This window comes from Channa argus, chromosome 1, assembly GCF_033026475.1.
Source record: "Channa argus isolate prfri chromosome 1, Channa argus male v1.0, whole genome shotgun sequence".
In the NCBI taxonomy this organism is placed as follows: domain Eukaryota; kingdom Metazoa; phylum Chordata; class Actinopteri; order Anabantiformes; family Channidae; genus Channa; species Channa argus.
Genome location: NC_090197.1, coordinates 38387196 through 38403165, shown reverse-complemented (window position 1 = coordinate 38403165; position 15970 = coordinate 38387196). Strand labels below are relative to the sequence as shown.

Below are 15970 nucleotides of genomic sequence, written 5' to 3'. Positions count from 1 at the left end.
GCCATATTTAAAATTAGTATTGAACTAAACTTTTTTAAGTTTTTTATTTCCATCTTGTAAAATGGGCAAGCCAGCAAATTCAAAATCTGCCAGAACTACCTTTACTTTGAGCAACAGCAAAACAGATAGTGGCTGTGGATTTTGGTTTCTCAGTTGCAGAAATTTATAGGCCTCCTAATGAGTGTTCCGATGGTGTCTGACCATCATGCATTTCTGTTGAATCACACTGGCACTTTCAGTTGTGCTAAGTGACCACTGTAATTTTCATTGCAAGGCAAGCAACGTTTCCTCTTTGTAAAATGCATGTAAACTTTTAAGCATCACAGCATATGGTCTAGTAAGCTGTGATAGAAGAAAAACATTATTCATTATTCTATCTCAATATATTTTTCTCTCTTCTTCTGATAATGACAATGTGCCTGTGGTTCAGACTGATTTCCCCTTATTTTGACATTTTATATCAAATTCTTTACTAATCCAGCCTAGCAAGGAGCTGAGAGAACTGTTTGAACATGACAGGCTCAAGGGGATGAGGAGGGATGGGCTTTTAATGAAGAGGACAAGGTTTTAGCTTGGGAAAATGAACACCAGCAAAGAGTGGGAATTACTTTCCTGTCGCTTTGAAGTTAATGTGAGAGACTCAATTAAATTGAGGAAAAAAAAAACAGTCCAATTTTTTTCTGCACTTTGCTCTGCTTAGCAGAAATCCTTAACCTTTTGCATAAAGAGCCTTCCCAAGTGCCTCGGATGTCAGTGCTTCTGCGCCTTGTTTCACACTCCGCAAGATGAGAAATTTTGTGTTTTTGCTGCATGTGGCTTATGACACTCTTTGCTGACAGCAGTGTGTAAATGCACATGGTCAAGGCCCATTACCTCACCATTGAGTAGTAGTACATTCAATAGAGAAAATTACTTTTTGGTTCAGTGAAATAAGTGATTACCCCCCCCCCTCTGTATATGAGGATAAACCCTTTTTCCTAGCACAGGGATTGGAAATGCAACTTACTGTACCACAAGTCTATTTCACTCACTTCACATAACACAGGTATCTCACACTAATCTTTACAGTTGCTTAAAACGTTTATAGCACATGACATTTTTCAGTGACATACAAGTATTTTACAGAGAGCTGGCATAGATTACGTCAGTGATGATACTGTATGCATTTCAAACTAACTCAGTGTGCACTCAGCGCTTCAGCAGAATAACTAGAGAGATTTGCTGATATCGCTCAAGCCTTCGCACCGAATTCAATTCACATTACAATACAAATGGATTTAGTTAATCATCTGCTTTTTCTCAGACTGCATCTGACTGTATGTATTTCAGATCTAATCCTACCTCAGGCAGTGGACAGAGCTCTTGCTGAGTAGTCTTACTCAAAATTACCAGTGATACATTTTGTAACACTCAGGTATGTTGTCTGGCTTCTTCGCATAAACCGCCAGGTCCTTTCACTGCATTTCTATAACAATTAAATCAGAACTTTGCCTTTAATACCAAAAAACTAAACATTTTTTGTTCTAACTAGTTTTCATTAGAACATCTTTTGTGCTTAAGGTTGTTGTCTTATCCATTCATGCATTTTCTGTTGAGCTTCAGGGAGCAGGCTACAACTCCTGGGGATAGTAACACTTGTCTTGAATGTTTTCCATTTCTACTGATCTGCCTGGTAGTCAACTGGTTCATTTCAACAGAGTTGAAACTCTTAAGTTCTTTTCTAACCCTTTCCAGTCTGGTAAACCTGATCAACTTCTCTAAGGCCTTTAGAAATCTCCTTTGTTTGTGCCATAACACACTAACAAACCCGTTTGATCAAGATCAGACTTTGAGAGTAAAGGCCCAGATTGTTGTTCTGTAACAAGGCAGCACATCTCAGACTCACACCTGATTGTCAGCCTATTGATCGATAGTCCCCCTCAAATGAAGAGGTTGTAGTTGTTCTGAAGTTGGGAGGCACCTCTGTTCTGACCAACATCTGGCCAGACACAGCAGGGGTCCTGTAGGTTGACCACAGTCTTAAATAGAAATAGTTTAATGGGGAGAAAAGGAGAGAAGGAGTGGATTTTGCATTATTTAGCCCTCTTTAAAATGATCTATTGGCTGTAAATTGTTTTTATCAGAACGTAATGATTCTTGAAGTGCAAAAAAAAGGGTAATTAAATTTGAAAAACACTTCAAAATCAGCACTTGTGTAGCTGCATGACATTTACATGGGACTTAACTTTTCTGTTTATGAATGTGAAAATCTATAGTAGATTCACTGATTAGGGAACTTTAACTGTAATAATTAACGGTTAATGCTGTTGTGTCACCGGCTATAGTCAGTAATTTAATTACATCAGAGGAAATTAAAGCTGAGAGCAACAAAACGCCGTCAAGTCTGTACAGTGCGTAGTAGGGGGACTTTGCCCATGTGGTTTGGTCAAGTTAGTATGCAACCCCATAGTGGTCAGAGAGAGAGAGAGAGCAAACCACCCCACGTTCAACTACATTAAGTGCTCAAAATGCTACAAAGTGGGCTACTTGTTCTCACGGTTTATGTTAAAGCCCGACCTACAGACATTGTACTGTAACACATGCCATGCTGTGGAACAAATGAATAGCAACTGTGCAGTGAAAGTAACTATTATCACAGAAGAGACCAATGTTTTAAATTCCCCCATCTGTAACTTTGCCACACAAAAATTTAAGATTGGATCATTTTTCTCAAAGATTATTATTTTTTTGGTCCGGTTTGTTTAATTGAGCGCCCTTCCAGAACTTACTACGTTTAGGTTCATACTGCTGCAGTATTAAAGAACATTTTAAAGAGTTGAAAAGCTTTCAAGTGCCACTGTATAATTTACTCTTCTGCAATAGCATTACTACCAAATTAAAAATACACAAGTGGAGAAATGGTCTGATATTATCCTTGCTGGCTCCATGTTTATTGCTCTGTCACTCTAGTCTTTTCCAGCCTGAGGGGGGCATCCATTGGAGGTGACACCAAATCAAACCTTTTGCCAGAATGTGCTCTGCTCTTGTCTAATCCTCCTTTCCGTGTACCTCCCCTATGAATTCTCCTGACAACTCAGCGTCTTGTGATAACACCAGACGCTGGAGGGCTATTTATACACCAAAACCTTAATTTCCATCTGAAAGCCAGTTGGCAAGTACAATCACCATTCTCATAACACCCGCAACAGGGGCCTCTTACAAATATTTCCTCAAATTTGATGGTGCATTTATTCTGAGGGCAAGCCGGAGGAGCAATTGGCTGAGTAACCTTGCATCCCATTGTGAAGGTTATCACTTTCCGAGCAGTGTTAAAATGTCTTCCAGGTGCGATGACAATTTCACGACCAATTACTCTCTCTCCCACTCATCACTGCTTGACAATGTTAACCTCGATGAAGTTGAGAATTTTTTTTCCCTGAGAACTGAACTTTGCTTCCTCATACTTCTCACTTTATATTCAGACAAATACACGCAAATACCTACTATTTATTATGACTGTCTTCTAACAATTTTATTCATGAAATTCTTCTGAATCAGGTAATAAGGTCTCTTGTTTGTAATGACTGCTGGTGCTTTAGTATGTATTCAGAGTAAAACTGCTGGACAGGGTTCATGCTGATGGATGAGCAACTCATGGTGATAAAGGGAGCCAGTACAGTCCTCATTCTCACGGGCTGTCAACCTGCCAGCACTCAGCTGAAACCTCAAGTGATTGCATACAGACTTTACCACAACCACACAAGCCTCTCAATAGTCTGCATATATAGTGCAGATGGAATTATTACTACTCAAATGCTAGTAGAAACTGCATAGACTGTAGAAGGTTGTGTGGTCAGTTTTTCATCAGCATCATTACATTTGAATTCTTTATTATTAATCCCGCAATTTGTTTCGTCGTTTACATCTAGTAATTTTCAGAAATCTTATTTTGGTCAACTACCAGAGCAGTCAGCTTGATTATTTGTTATTAAACTCTTTTACCAGATAAAAAGGTCCCAGTGGTCTCCTCCCAAAAGTACATAAAGCACAGTGAGCATAGCCTTTATCAAAGTAACATGTGACAACACTTGTTTGAACTTAATAAAGAGCCCCCCCCCCCCCCCCCCACCTTCACTGCCAGAGGCTTCATTAATGGATTTCTGAATGTGGGGAAAAAAGGGTCAGAGTTTTTATCGGCACTCAGCAGGATTGTGCAGTAGCCGTACACACCTTGTGATCTAAGTAAATTAACTGTGAAATGTGAAGTTGTGCTGATGTCAGGTTAAAATTAAGGCACTCTTTTTCTCACTTTCAAGTTGAGTTACATAAAGGGTACGCGTTTTTTTTTTTTTTCGTTTTTTTTTTCATAACCCCAATGGAGCATAAAAAACCTCCAAAATTAAAAAGTAAATCACAGATCATGCTAGTTCGTTTTTTTTTTTTTACCCAAAATGATATTTCATTCATTGGCTTTGTCTGCTCGTGTCAGCCCTTTTCAGGGTTGCTGTAGGCTGGGGTACTCAAAATATATATTGCCAGTCTGCTCCATTACAAATATACAATATAAATTATTTGTATCTGACTGAGTCCATTCTCTGAGCTCCTGTGCCCCTAAATGTGTTCCCATTTAACAGCTTTTGTTTCTTACCTTATGTTCAGTATGATAGCCTATCCAGCAAAATTGGACATGTCACCTTAGCTTGTAGATGTTTTTCCTTTGTGACCTTAAGTTTGCACAGGAGGGCTGAGTCCAGTGTGAGAGAAATAGCAGTGGTCTATTTATGTTTATGGTTTTCCCTTAATCGATTTTTCATTTGCAGAACCCAGAGAAAAATCAGGGCCACCTTTGGAAAGGCCACCAATGCCTCAACGAGCAATCAATGACCCGCATTCTTTTTTACTTGAACTGTTTCAGTGGAAAAAGCTGCCGGCCACACATTTTACATAAAACTCTCCTATGTTAAATGTTGCACAATGCAGTGCTCAGACACACCAAGCATAGGTTTTATTCTAGAGTTTATTTACCACAGTAGGCCACAGCACCACATGAACACCTAACAGCTGTGTCTGCTTTACTGAGCAGCAGGCCAGACCAAGGTCTTGTTTTGGTTCATGCCGGTCAGCAAACGGTCACACCAGAATACAGACTCCTCGCAGTGCTTTTGGCTTTGTAATGGCGCATTAAGCTTTTTCAACTCAGTCACGGCCTTTCATTTCCTGCAAAGTAAGGTCAGCGATAATTACGACTGACATAATCACTGTCCAGTAAGTGATCATCTTGATTCCCTGGTTATTGAAAATTCCTTATTATGCATTTTAAAAGGGCCCACATGTAATTCAAATGACCATTCATCTCTTCATGAAAGGGACATTCATTCCACTCCAATAATGAAATTACCTCCAGTGTAAGCCAATGTATGTTCTGATTATTTAAATAGTCTTCAAACCTAAGTGCTCATAAAGGTCTTTTGTCCCTACCTTCTCATAGGACCCACAGGAGCATTTGTTAAAATAGTGCCTCTATTGCAGCAGGTACCTGCTGAAATTGCAACTTTGGTTTCTCTTGATATTGAAACAGCGCCCCCTATGTTAGCAGGTATCTTTTGACATTACACCATGGTGATTTCTGGCATTCTGCATGTTCCTCATAATAAAAAATACATAAACACTGGCTTGTGATTATGCGAAATTTGTGGTTTGTCTTGAGTTGGGCACACAAATTAAAAGAACGTTTTAGGTTGAAATAAGCACCTTGTCATGATAACTAGAGTGAACATGTGGTTAATGTTGTTGAACGATTATGCTTAAAACATGTTTTACATGTTTTTGTACAGTGGGTCATAATACTATCTCATAGTGCATTGTGTCATAAGTATTATGGCTTCTAGGTGCCTACCTTTAGGATAACTGTTGTTGTAATGACTTCTTGGTATAAATGACTCCTCTCGATAATTGTAGCTGTTATGTTAATATCTTCACCAGGTGATTGAATTTGATTAAAATATATGGCACTTCTTTTTAGACCACCAGTACCTCATCTTAATTTAGATACAGCTGAAAAGTCAGTAAACATAATTACATATTTGTGAAAATGTAGTAAACAGTAAACAGCAAGAGTGGCTCTGTGAGGTTGGGTACTTCTAGTCCAATGCTATTATCAGCCTGTTAAACATTGGTTTAAATTGTCATTGTGAGAAGGTTATCAGATAACATGTGAACTGTCTTAGCATATTCTTATTTGCCAATTTGCATTAAAAGCAAATTACAAATGAACCTGATGCGAAGACGGTTAATTTTGTAGGTTTTAATCATAAACCACTGTGTTGCAATAACACTTGACAATTCTCCAAGATAAAAAGTCACCAACTTATTACAAATTCCATGGCAACTATCACGTCAAATATGAACTATATTGCACCTGATGAAAACCCAGAACTTCACCACTCATTAGAAGTCATTTACTGTGGATATCTGTATCAAATTTAATGAAAATCCATGTAATAGTTGTCAGTTGTCAAGCATTCTGACCTAAAAATGTCATCCATATTGTCGTACCAGGAAAGGTGAGGAAATCACCAAACTCATTAGATGTAATTTTCTGGTGCTCTTCTAAAGCAGTAGAACAGTCAACATTGTCATTCCTAGAGCTGCACCATTATCATATTCAAAAACAGTAGGAGACCCCAAGCTAATTATTTTGTGGGCTACAGCACTAAAAAGCAAACCTAAAGAAAACAGAACCGTATCCACTAAACACCACTAAACCATGTGTACCACTTTCCTAAAAAACAAAGACTCCCAAAAAGGAAGGCTGATGATGATGAAAAAGGTGAGGTACACCTAAGGGGAAGGTGCAGAAAATAAACACTGCAGTGCACTAATAGAGGGACTGCATTCTGTAACGTTTATCCATTTTTCAAATTACTCTTTTTAATATCCAGTCCTAATGATTCTGACATTTGCATCCTTACATACAGTACAGCTTCTCTGGGTAATGTTTTATATAAGTCCACGGTTGCAGTGCAAGTCTGAAAACTGCTTTAGTTTACAGCTTAGCCTTATTCCTCTGTGTTTTGCTTGTGCGTGTGCCACAAAGGTCATATGTGTACTGGATGCAGGAAGGCAAAAGAGCAGGAGTTTAAGCAAAACAGTTGAGCTTCCTTTTGACCACAGTAAATACTAATAGTCCCACTAGGTTCCTGTACTTCTATTTCCTACAAGACTACACATTTACAGTATGTGAATAATCAAGAAAAATTCTGACAGTGAACCTTAACAACAAATATAACAAGGAAAGGATACTTCAGCGCTGAAGTAAATTGAAAGGTTAGTTATTTAGAGACAGAAAATCCACTTTAATGTAACTGCATTCTTGACTCTTTTTAAAGGCTTGATGAGTGTTGCAACCTTGAACGCAGCGAGTGCTGAGAAAGATCAGACAATTTAAACATCAATATGTTGCATTAGTCTTTTTACTGTAACTATGGAGTTTTGCATCTCCTGCAATCTCTAGGATTAAATAGTAAGATCTCTCTCTCTTTCTGCCTCGTTCTATGGTGCCTCTCATGTACTGAGTGTGCCCACACTTCTTTTCCAAAGTGGCAGTTTGAGTGTGGCTGTTCTCTCACTAGAGAGTGTCTCAGTGGCTTTTACTGTCCATTAAAGTGCATCCGCCAGGACACTCGTTAATAAAAAGGAATATTTCAGCTTAATGGTTACCAACGCAGGTCCAGAGATGTCAGTCAGTCAGTGTCACATGCGGAGTGAATTCATAAAGGGGAGCTGCTTTTAGCACCCAGTGCTGACGGTGCTGATGAGTGATCCTGTGAAGTCACGTGTTGCACTAAACGTAGGCCGGCTTGTGTACAGATGTAAGATAACTTATCATGCAATAAGTAATCATGAATTTACTGTAACTAGTATTGTGCTGCCAGAACCTTTTATAATTTCTCATTTACACATGAAATGGGTCACATTTGTAATATAGTGCTACTAAAAAACACTTTCCAGGCCTTATAAATAGTCAATGTGTTGGAAGTGAGGCACTATTGGATTTGGGGTACATTATATGAATGTTTGTTTTATGTTTACTTTATAAGTTAAGTTTTAAATGTTAAGTTCCCCCCCAAAATCCAGAAATCAATGTTTTGTATGGTTAGTTCTTTTGTACTGCAATTATTTTAATTAACTTCACATGCAAAATTCCACCCTATACCCCCCAGGTCCCATTGTTTTCTAAAGTCCAACCAGCCAGTAAGATCATTAGTTTATTGTCAAGGACTTAGTAACACTTCAGGGGCTCCCCACTCAGGAACAGTGATCGCAATCTTTGTTCGAGCAGAGAAACAAGACAGAGTCACTGCTATTGATGATTGCAGTGATTATTTATTTATTTAATTATTTTAAGTCCTCCTTCATAGCACAAAGTTATAGGTGATTTTGTTCAATGTCAGTACCTAGCTGGGTGGGGTTTACTATAATCCTAAAAAAAAATGTTATGTCAAACAGAACAAAGACTCACTATAGCACAGTTAGCTTTTCTGTCTGAATATTTTTATTAACCCAGACAGTTACCATGAGGTCAATATCAACCTTTTGCAAAATTGCATTTAATGCCTGATAAGAGTTAGCAAAGGTGAAGGATTGTCTTTCACAGGGTGCATTCCAACATCCAGGAGGCAAATATTGGTTAGATTTGGGTTATAGATGTTTGACACTTGAGCCACCTTTGGAGTTTACTGGTTTCTTTAGCCAAAGATCCTGAAAATCCACTATAATGAAACAATTAATATGAAAGCATTAGGCCTCCTGGTGTTATACAATAAAACAGTTGTTGCTTTTCTGCTTTTGTGAAGCACATTTTATTGCACTGTGCTATATAAAATGTTTTTATAATCATAAAAGTTATTATTATTGTTTTCTGTACAAACATGTCCACTCACCAGGAGGCACAACAAAGATGAGTCACATAACCATTCATGTCTTTTTATGGGTATTACTTTTAGCCCAATAGCTCTCTGAATCCTGTTTCTGACGTAGTTTCTTGAAATAGGTCAAAAAGAAATTGATTAGTCAACAATAATTTCTGAACACTACATAGACTTTTTTTGAACAGTATCGGTTTAGATAAATGAATTGGTTGTCAGTTGTAATCCTAATCTAAAAATAAAGACATTTCCTTAAACAGAATCCATAGAAATGACAAAAGATTGGATTTTGAATGTGAGTGTATTTTATTTAATTGTGATTATGTGCAGATGTGCTAATCTTAAAGCTACGTTGATTAAGTAACGCTCTCTTATTGCCATATCTGCAAGACTATGAGAGGGGTAATTAAGAGTGTGGTGGAGCAGAAGAGGAGGCCTGTAGTTCACGTACCTCATACTGTTTCACTCGGCAAAACAGATATTTTTACTGTAATGATGTTCTTTCTGTAGATTTTTATTGTCAAATCTAAAGTTGAAACACATGCCTAGTCTGTATGCTGTATGCTATGCCATACTTTATGAGACTGCCCTCTCCAGAAAAAAAAAGCGCTGAAGTCTTTGAAGTTATTTGTTTCCTCATTAACATTACTGATATTCATGTAACCTCAGTCATGGGAACATTTAACAACATGTGTTACTGTCTAACTGTGATCATGCATAAACTTATAGAATCAAGGAAATAAGCACATGGATCTATTGCACCTTTATATTTGTCCATTTGTAAAAGATCTAAAGCTACAGGTGGTTGATGTTCCGGCTAGTATGGCTCTAAATGAGGAGCACACACATTTGACAGTGGCTTTAATGATCTCATCTTGTTTTCAGAAAAAAGTAAAAGCGACATTTTTGTTCAAGATCAAAAAATGAATATAATACAAGCGTTCAGAAATTAATATATCGTTAAGATCTTTTGATTATAAACACCATGGAACAAAGCACAGGTCCCAAATTTTATCATTTTGGAATGAGCTGCTCCTATGACAAAAATGCTAAATGTCAAAGGCAATTGTGGTGAATATACCAGTGCCACTGGGAGAAGCCATCTTGAAGGCAGAGGAAAGCCCCATATGGCCACAGAAATGTGTTGCATGTTAGATAAAGCCAGTTTTTGTGCAAGATTGCCAATGACAAAACATCAAATGGGATTTCCACCGTACAGTATGTCAGTGTTATGGGAAAAACTTTAAAAGTAGTACAGGACTTAAAGAAGTTGGGCATTTTTATTTATTTTTTTTTTACTCAACACTTGGCCTGTACATTTTAAATTAATTAGAAGCTGCAATATAAACTGATGAATATGTTCTGTACTGTAGGCTGCTTGAGCTTTTCATTTTCTTTTAGTTGTTGTTCGTGGCAGTTTAGTTGCTGTAAAAGCAACTACTTGCATTCATGCTCTGTCCATCTCCCCTCTTCTGTTTCTCTTATATTTTCCCTCCCACTCCCCTCTCTGTTCTTTTATTGCTTCCTCTCTTCCTTTTCCTTTTTCATGTTTCCTTTCTCACCCCGTGTCTTATCATTTCCTTTTCTCTCCCACTACCCTTTCTCTTCTCTTTTTTCCTTTGAAGTGCTAAACAATGAGAGGGCTACACTTCGTGTTAAGCTCATAGGGAGATCCAGGCTGAAACTGCATGGCACAGTGCAGCGCAGCAGAATCCTATCCTCAGGACCACGGGGGAGGGGGTGGAAGGGGAATGAGGTAGCGTCAGAAGTCAGTATGCAGTGACAATGGCAATGCTTGCACAGAGCCTTGATCCTCCAAGCTATCGCCAGACTACATCACCACAGCATGATTAATGAACATTGTGACTCATTTGCAGAGACACTGGGCTCTATTGTCCTGCAGGTGCAAACGCTTTAGCGCCTCTCTCTCTTTATGTTTGCACCTGTTTTGCAGTGTTACTGGTCACAAGCAAATGTGTTTGCACCAGTGTGTAAATAAAGCCATGGCTTAGGCTCCATTCATGCTGATTGGGGTGGCACAGTAGAAATGTGTTTCACATTTCTGACTAAAATAACATTTGCAGCAAAACATATTTTGACTTCCTCTTATTGATAAAACACAGGGATTTACACCCGTGAACACACACAGGGGCCGCTCCAACTTTCCAGTTTATATCATGAATGACTTTTTTACTTGCTGCACTTTTGAATTGCAAATTAATATCTGCATCATAGAAAAATTACCAACAATATCGAGGGTAATCATGTGAAACCTGTAATCTGCACAAACATCAGTACTGCTGTTTAGTGTGATGACTGCACAGGTCACAATATCTCATGGAACATTGGACCATTTCTATTTGGTTAATTAAACTGTTGTATTGATTGACAAAGCAGAAATCACGTGTGCTTTATCTATTGTCAGACGCAATGAAACGATCTTCATCAGATCTTTAAGGAAAATTTTTAATTAAGCACAAAAAAAATATACCACTGAATACAAAAAAGTGAAACATAATTACACAAGTTTTTGTTGTACACTTTTATGCTTGACATATTTACAGAAAATAAATTGAAAACACGTTTACAGCTGTTTACAAACCAGTACCTACGCTTGACTGACAAAGCTCATCATGAATCTATTTGGTACCCGCGCTTATCTCTAAATCAATCTCTGATCTGACTCAGGAAAATGCACTAACTCCATTCCACCAAGCTTTCCTCCCACTGATAATGTATTCCGCTTGTCTTCAGCATTGTGCCTGCCCTTGTAAATGCCAACGTCAGTGGTTACAAAAATTGCAAAATAAATCGTTGGATAAGCCCCAGACAACTTTGCCAGGGGGTTTAATCTTGCAGAAAAATCCAAATAGGGCCCCGTGTCTATCTTGCTCTATCTATTCATTCTGATTAATGAGCCTTTACAACCGTTCATTTCTTGACAGGATGTGGTATGTATATGTGTGATAACGGACACCAGAAGATTTCCATGTCAAGACGCTATTAACAATAACATTTTGAATTAAAGCATTTAATTAGGTCAGTATGTAAACTGAATGAGCCACTTGCCCTTTCGCTGTCTTTGTCTTCTCCCTTCTGTCTTTTTTCCTCTTGCAGTCAACACATAACGACATCCAGTGATAAATGCAATTCAGGGCCAAAAGATGCAAAAAGCCATCCATATGCTTTCATCTGCTGAAGCATCTGAGACATGTGTTTATCCACTCCCACATTTCCTTGAAGCTATATCTCACTTCAGTTACTCATATTATTCTGTATGCACTGCACTCTGGTATCTGAAACGGCCTCTCTCCTCCTTAGTTTCCTCTGTCTCTTTCTCTCATTCATACACACTAATGCCTAAACTGCATGTTCTTTTATGTGAGCCTTGGTGCGTTTCTTGAGTAAATCTTTCTCAGAACAAGCTCTATAATTCACCCATGTTCAACCATCCTTAATGCGAGCCAATGCCTTTCTCCTCTTCATAATGAAATGGCTGTGTCTGTATACAGATTCATAATGACAACTTGGCTCTCTGTATTTTCCCGAATCGAGAATTCTATTGCGTTAATAACTGTGTAGAAACAGCATATGTATCACATTTGCATTTTCTCAGCATTTTGAGAACCATGCAGAAGATTGGTTACTCAGTGGGGCCCTGCAGTTTAATCTAATGGCTGTTTAATTTGTTTGATTACTCTGATGAGGTGAACATGTCTTAAGGTCTCCCCATGCTGCTAGAATTGCTGGAATCTTTAAGCCCTCTGCAGGTCATTTCACTCCATTTGAAACATAATTTGATAATTGTCGATCCTGTACTGAAAGTTGTCTATAGAGGGATTGTGAGACTGGTGTCACATTTCAACTTTCAACTAACTGATTATTGTATTAATTAGAGAATTTATTAGATCATTAGATAATATTTCTGTGTTAGGATTTCTTTTTGGTAGAAGATAATCTTCTCAGTGACTTTAAGCAGGAAAAATATAAGGAAGGTGATAAAAACAAACAAACCTACACCATAACATGCTGTTATGTTCTTGTAAAAAAAAAAAAAAAAAACCAAACTGTACACTGTATGTTTGACAGATTTAGCTTTAGTGTTTTGTAAGTATTTTAGCAGCCACAATTGATGCTGATATTTTACCAAGCATACCGGCTGCCCATCTTTGTGAGCAACTTCAAGAAGTAGCTAAATGTCAACATCAGCATGTTAACACACTTATTGCAACCTTAAACATGCAGATGTATTAAAGAGTAACATAGGATATTTTGACCTGACTAGGTGCAATATAAAGCAATAATGGCTGGTTCTCCAGTTTACTAAAATCTAAATGTATAAACTACGTAGCATAATCAACAGAGCAGAGCATTTCCTGAGATGTGGCAGCAATACAGTAATTTACATGTCAGACCTCATTATAATATAGATGCCAGACCTTAACAGTCTCAACAGTGATACACACTCAGATAACTATTTACCTGTAGTTAAGAACAGACTGTGAAATCCAACTTTTATGAGGCACAATGCTCCATATAATGCAACCTTATAGCAGAGACCCTTGTCTTCCCTTCAGCAGCTTTGAATCAGATAAAAATCATAATCATAAAGGAGTCAGACACATCACCTAAACATCTACACCAGTATATAACCATACAAACCAAATAAGGATGCTCTCCATCTTTGCACAAGACAAACTCTGGTGTTTGTAGGCCAGTTACTGTATGCATCACTGAACAGTGTAATAGAGAGCGACAGGAAACATTGGAGAAAGTAGGTTAACTGAGAATGAGCTTATGAATTACACTTATTAACAAATAAGAGATTTAAATGATGTTTAAGAAATAAAACATAGTATCTGCTTTGCTTTTTCTGTGTGCAGTAGATGTTATGTGTTGTAAAACACTTGTCTTTTTTTTTTGCTTCCCACCATAGGTGTGTGTGAAGGTTGAGATGTGGTGTTTTCAGAGGAGCTCAAATCAGGTATTTCAGTTTTGACTTTTGGTAGTTTTAGACTTTAAATTTAGCTTTTTCTGTTGTTTGCATGCATTTGTGGATTGGCATCTTTTGCTCAGATATGCCATGATTTTCCTATAGTGGACTGAAGTGGGACATCTTGGAGTCGTACTGTACAGAATCAGACAGGAAGGACCATTGAGATTTTAAAAGCACTGCTTTGCTATGTTTTATTCATGTCCCTAAGATGATTCACCCTGACATTTACTGATGCTCTCTGCCCAAGCAAATCTCTTGTCATCATAAATTGGCTTGTCCATCAGGTGAATATTTAGGGGGGTCCCAACCATCAATGCTGACCCTTCCCGCAGTAGTTATTGTTCAAGGCTCAGGTTGTGTTGACTTCAGAGTAAGAATTTGATCTTGTTATTAGGGACTACTAGGTCTACCTCGTCCCTTAACGTTTGGACCAAAAGTAGACCCCAAAACAAATGAGTAGCAATAGGCATTTCGGAACCACTCCATAAATAAGGCTATTGTCCAATGAAAAATCCATGTCATATTGAAGGGAATGATTTTGTCCAGTTGGTGAGAGTTGTGTCTACAGTGTAGGTTTAGCCTCACATTTTGCTATTTAGGGTTTTCTTAGCAGCTGACTATAATGGAACTACATTTTTGTTAATGTCTTTACAAATTGACTCAACCATAATGCTTGTCTTTGCAGTTTGCTTCCTTGTCACCCAAATGGCAAAACTAGCAGCACGCCTTCATAGTCAAAATCTGTATGTAGAATTGGGTGAGAGGCATTTAGACGACTAAGAAGTTCATATTCAACTGGAGCTGCTGCCTGTGTGGAACTCACAGGGAAACTTAATAAATTAATTAGAGGTGTTGGATTTGTGTGCGTTCGTGTGATGATGTGCCTGACAGAAAACTCAATGTTTGGCGTAAATGGAGGCAACACATTAGATGTCGATTAGGACGTCTTCTGCTTAGTTGCTCAACTAAGCAAAAATCTATGACTGCTGGAGGGTGCCATACTCAGACTTATATTGACGTAAATAATGAACTGTAATAAAAAATACTTTTCATACCCAGTTAGAGACATTTAGATAAGTCCTTTAGTAATCATTGCAAGTTTTCAAATTTTAGAATTATTTTTTTAGATTTCTTCTTCTAAAATCAGTTGTAAAAGCAGATCTTTTACAAATGCAAATTAAGACTTATATGTTTATTGTTTGAAATTCTTTCTCTCAGGATGCAACACTTTCTGTTACTGTCTCGCTCATACCCTCTCAGTTTCTGTTCTTTCTTTATTGTGTAATTAGAAAATAGTCTAGTTTGAATATAGCTTTTTGTCCACCACTTCTGAAAGTAACAGCCCCAGTTACGTACATAGGCAGAAAGACTGTGCACAGAGATTTACAATCTAAATACTGAGACTTTGTGTGTGAACCCAAAGAAGGAGGAGAGAGAAGAGAGATGGGATAAACAAAGGGGCAGGGGTGCAGCAAGTGGGGCATGTACTACAGCATAGAGATGTACACTGAGCAAGTGGTGGGAGTGTAGAAGCAAGAGCAGACAGAGGTGGTTGGATTTAGGTGGGTAACACTCAGAAAATATGTCCATGACTGAAATACAGAGGACTAAATTACAGTTGTGAATGAAAGTTTACCTACATGCATCATGGACATGACTGTGGTGGCAATTATTGGCTTTGAATGCTTTCTTTGAACATTGTTTAATGTTTTATTTACTGGGGAAGAATAATAAAACACACACCCCAAGAATTTGGTTCACAGGCTTTTAATTAATTTGGGATTATGTTACTTAAATGCAGGATTTAATTTATAGACATACATGGTCCAAAATATACTAATTATTATAATAATTAAAAAGTTATTATTAATTCAGTTGTACTGAAAGTTCCCAAATGTATTTTAAGGCCTTTTAACTTCCTGTTAATGATCATCATGGACATTTACTCCTGATAGGTTCTCAGTGCCAAAATTAAATAGTGTTTGACAGCACTCATTGATCAACACATAGTACAATAGGGAAGTCCACACACACAAGTTGCTGTAGCAGGGATAAAGCACCCTAACAT

General features: G+C 37.8%; 1 protein-coding gene across 1 annotated transcript in view; it reads left to right on the top strand.

The window, feature by feature from the left end:
• Nucleotides 1-15970, top strand: part of LOC137134200 (protocadherin-15-like) — a 183957-nt gene that overhangs the window by 10455 nt on the left and 157532 nt on the right. The window contains exon 2 of the mRNA XM_067518787.1: nt 13843-13890. The gene's annotated coding sequence lies outside the window, so the exon portion shown is untranslated. The remainder of the gene's footprint in view (nt 1-13842; nt 13891-15970) is intronic.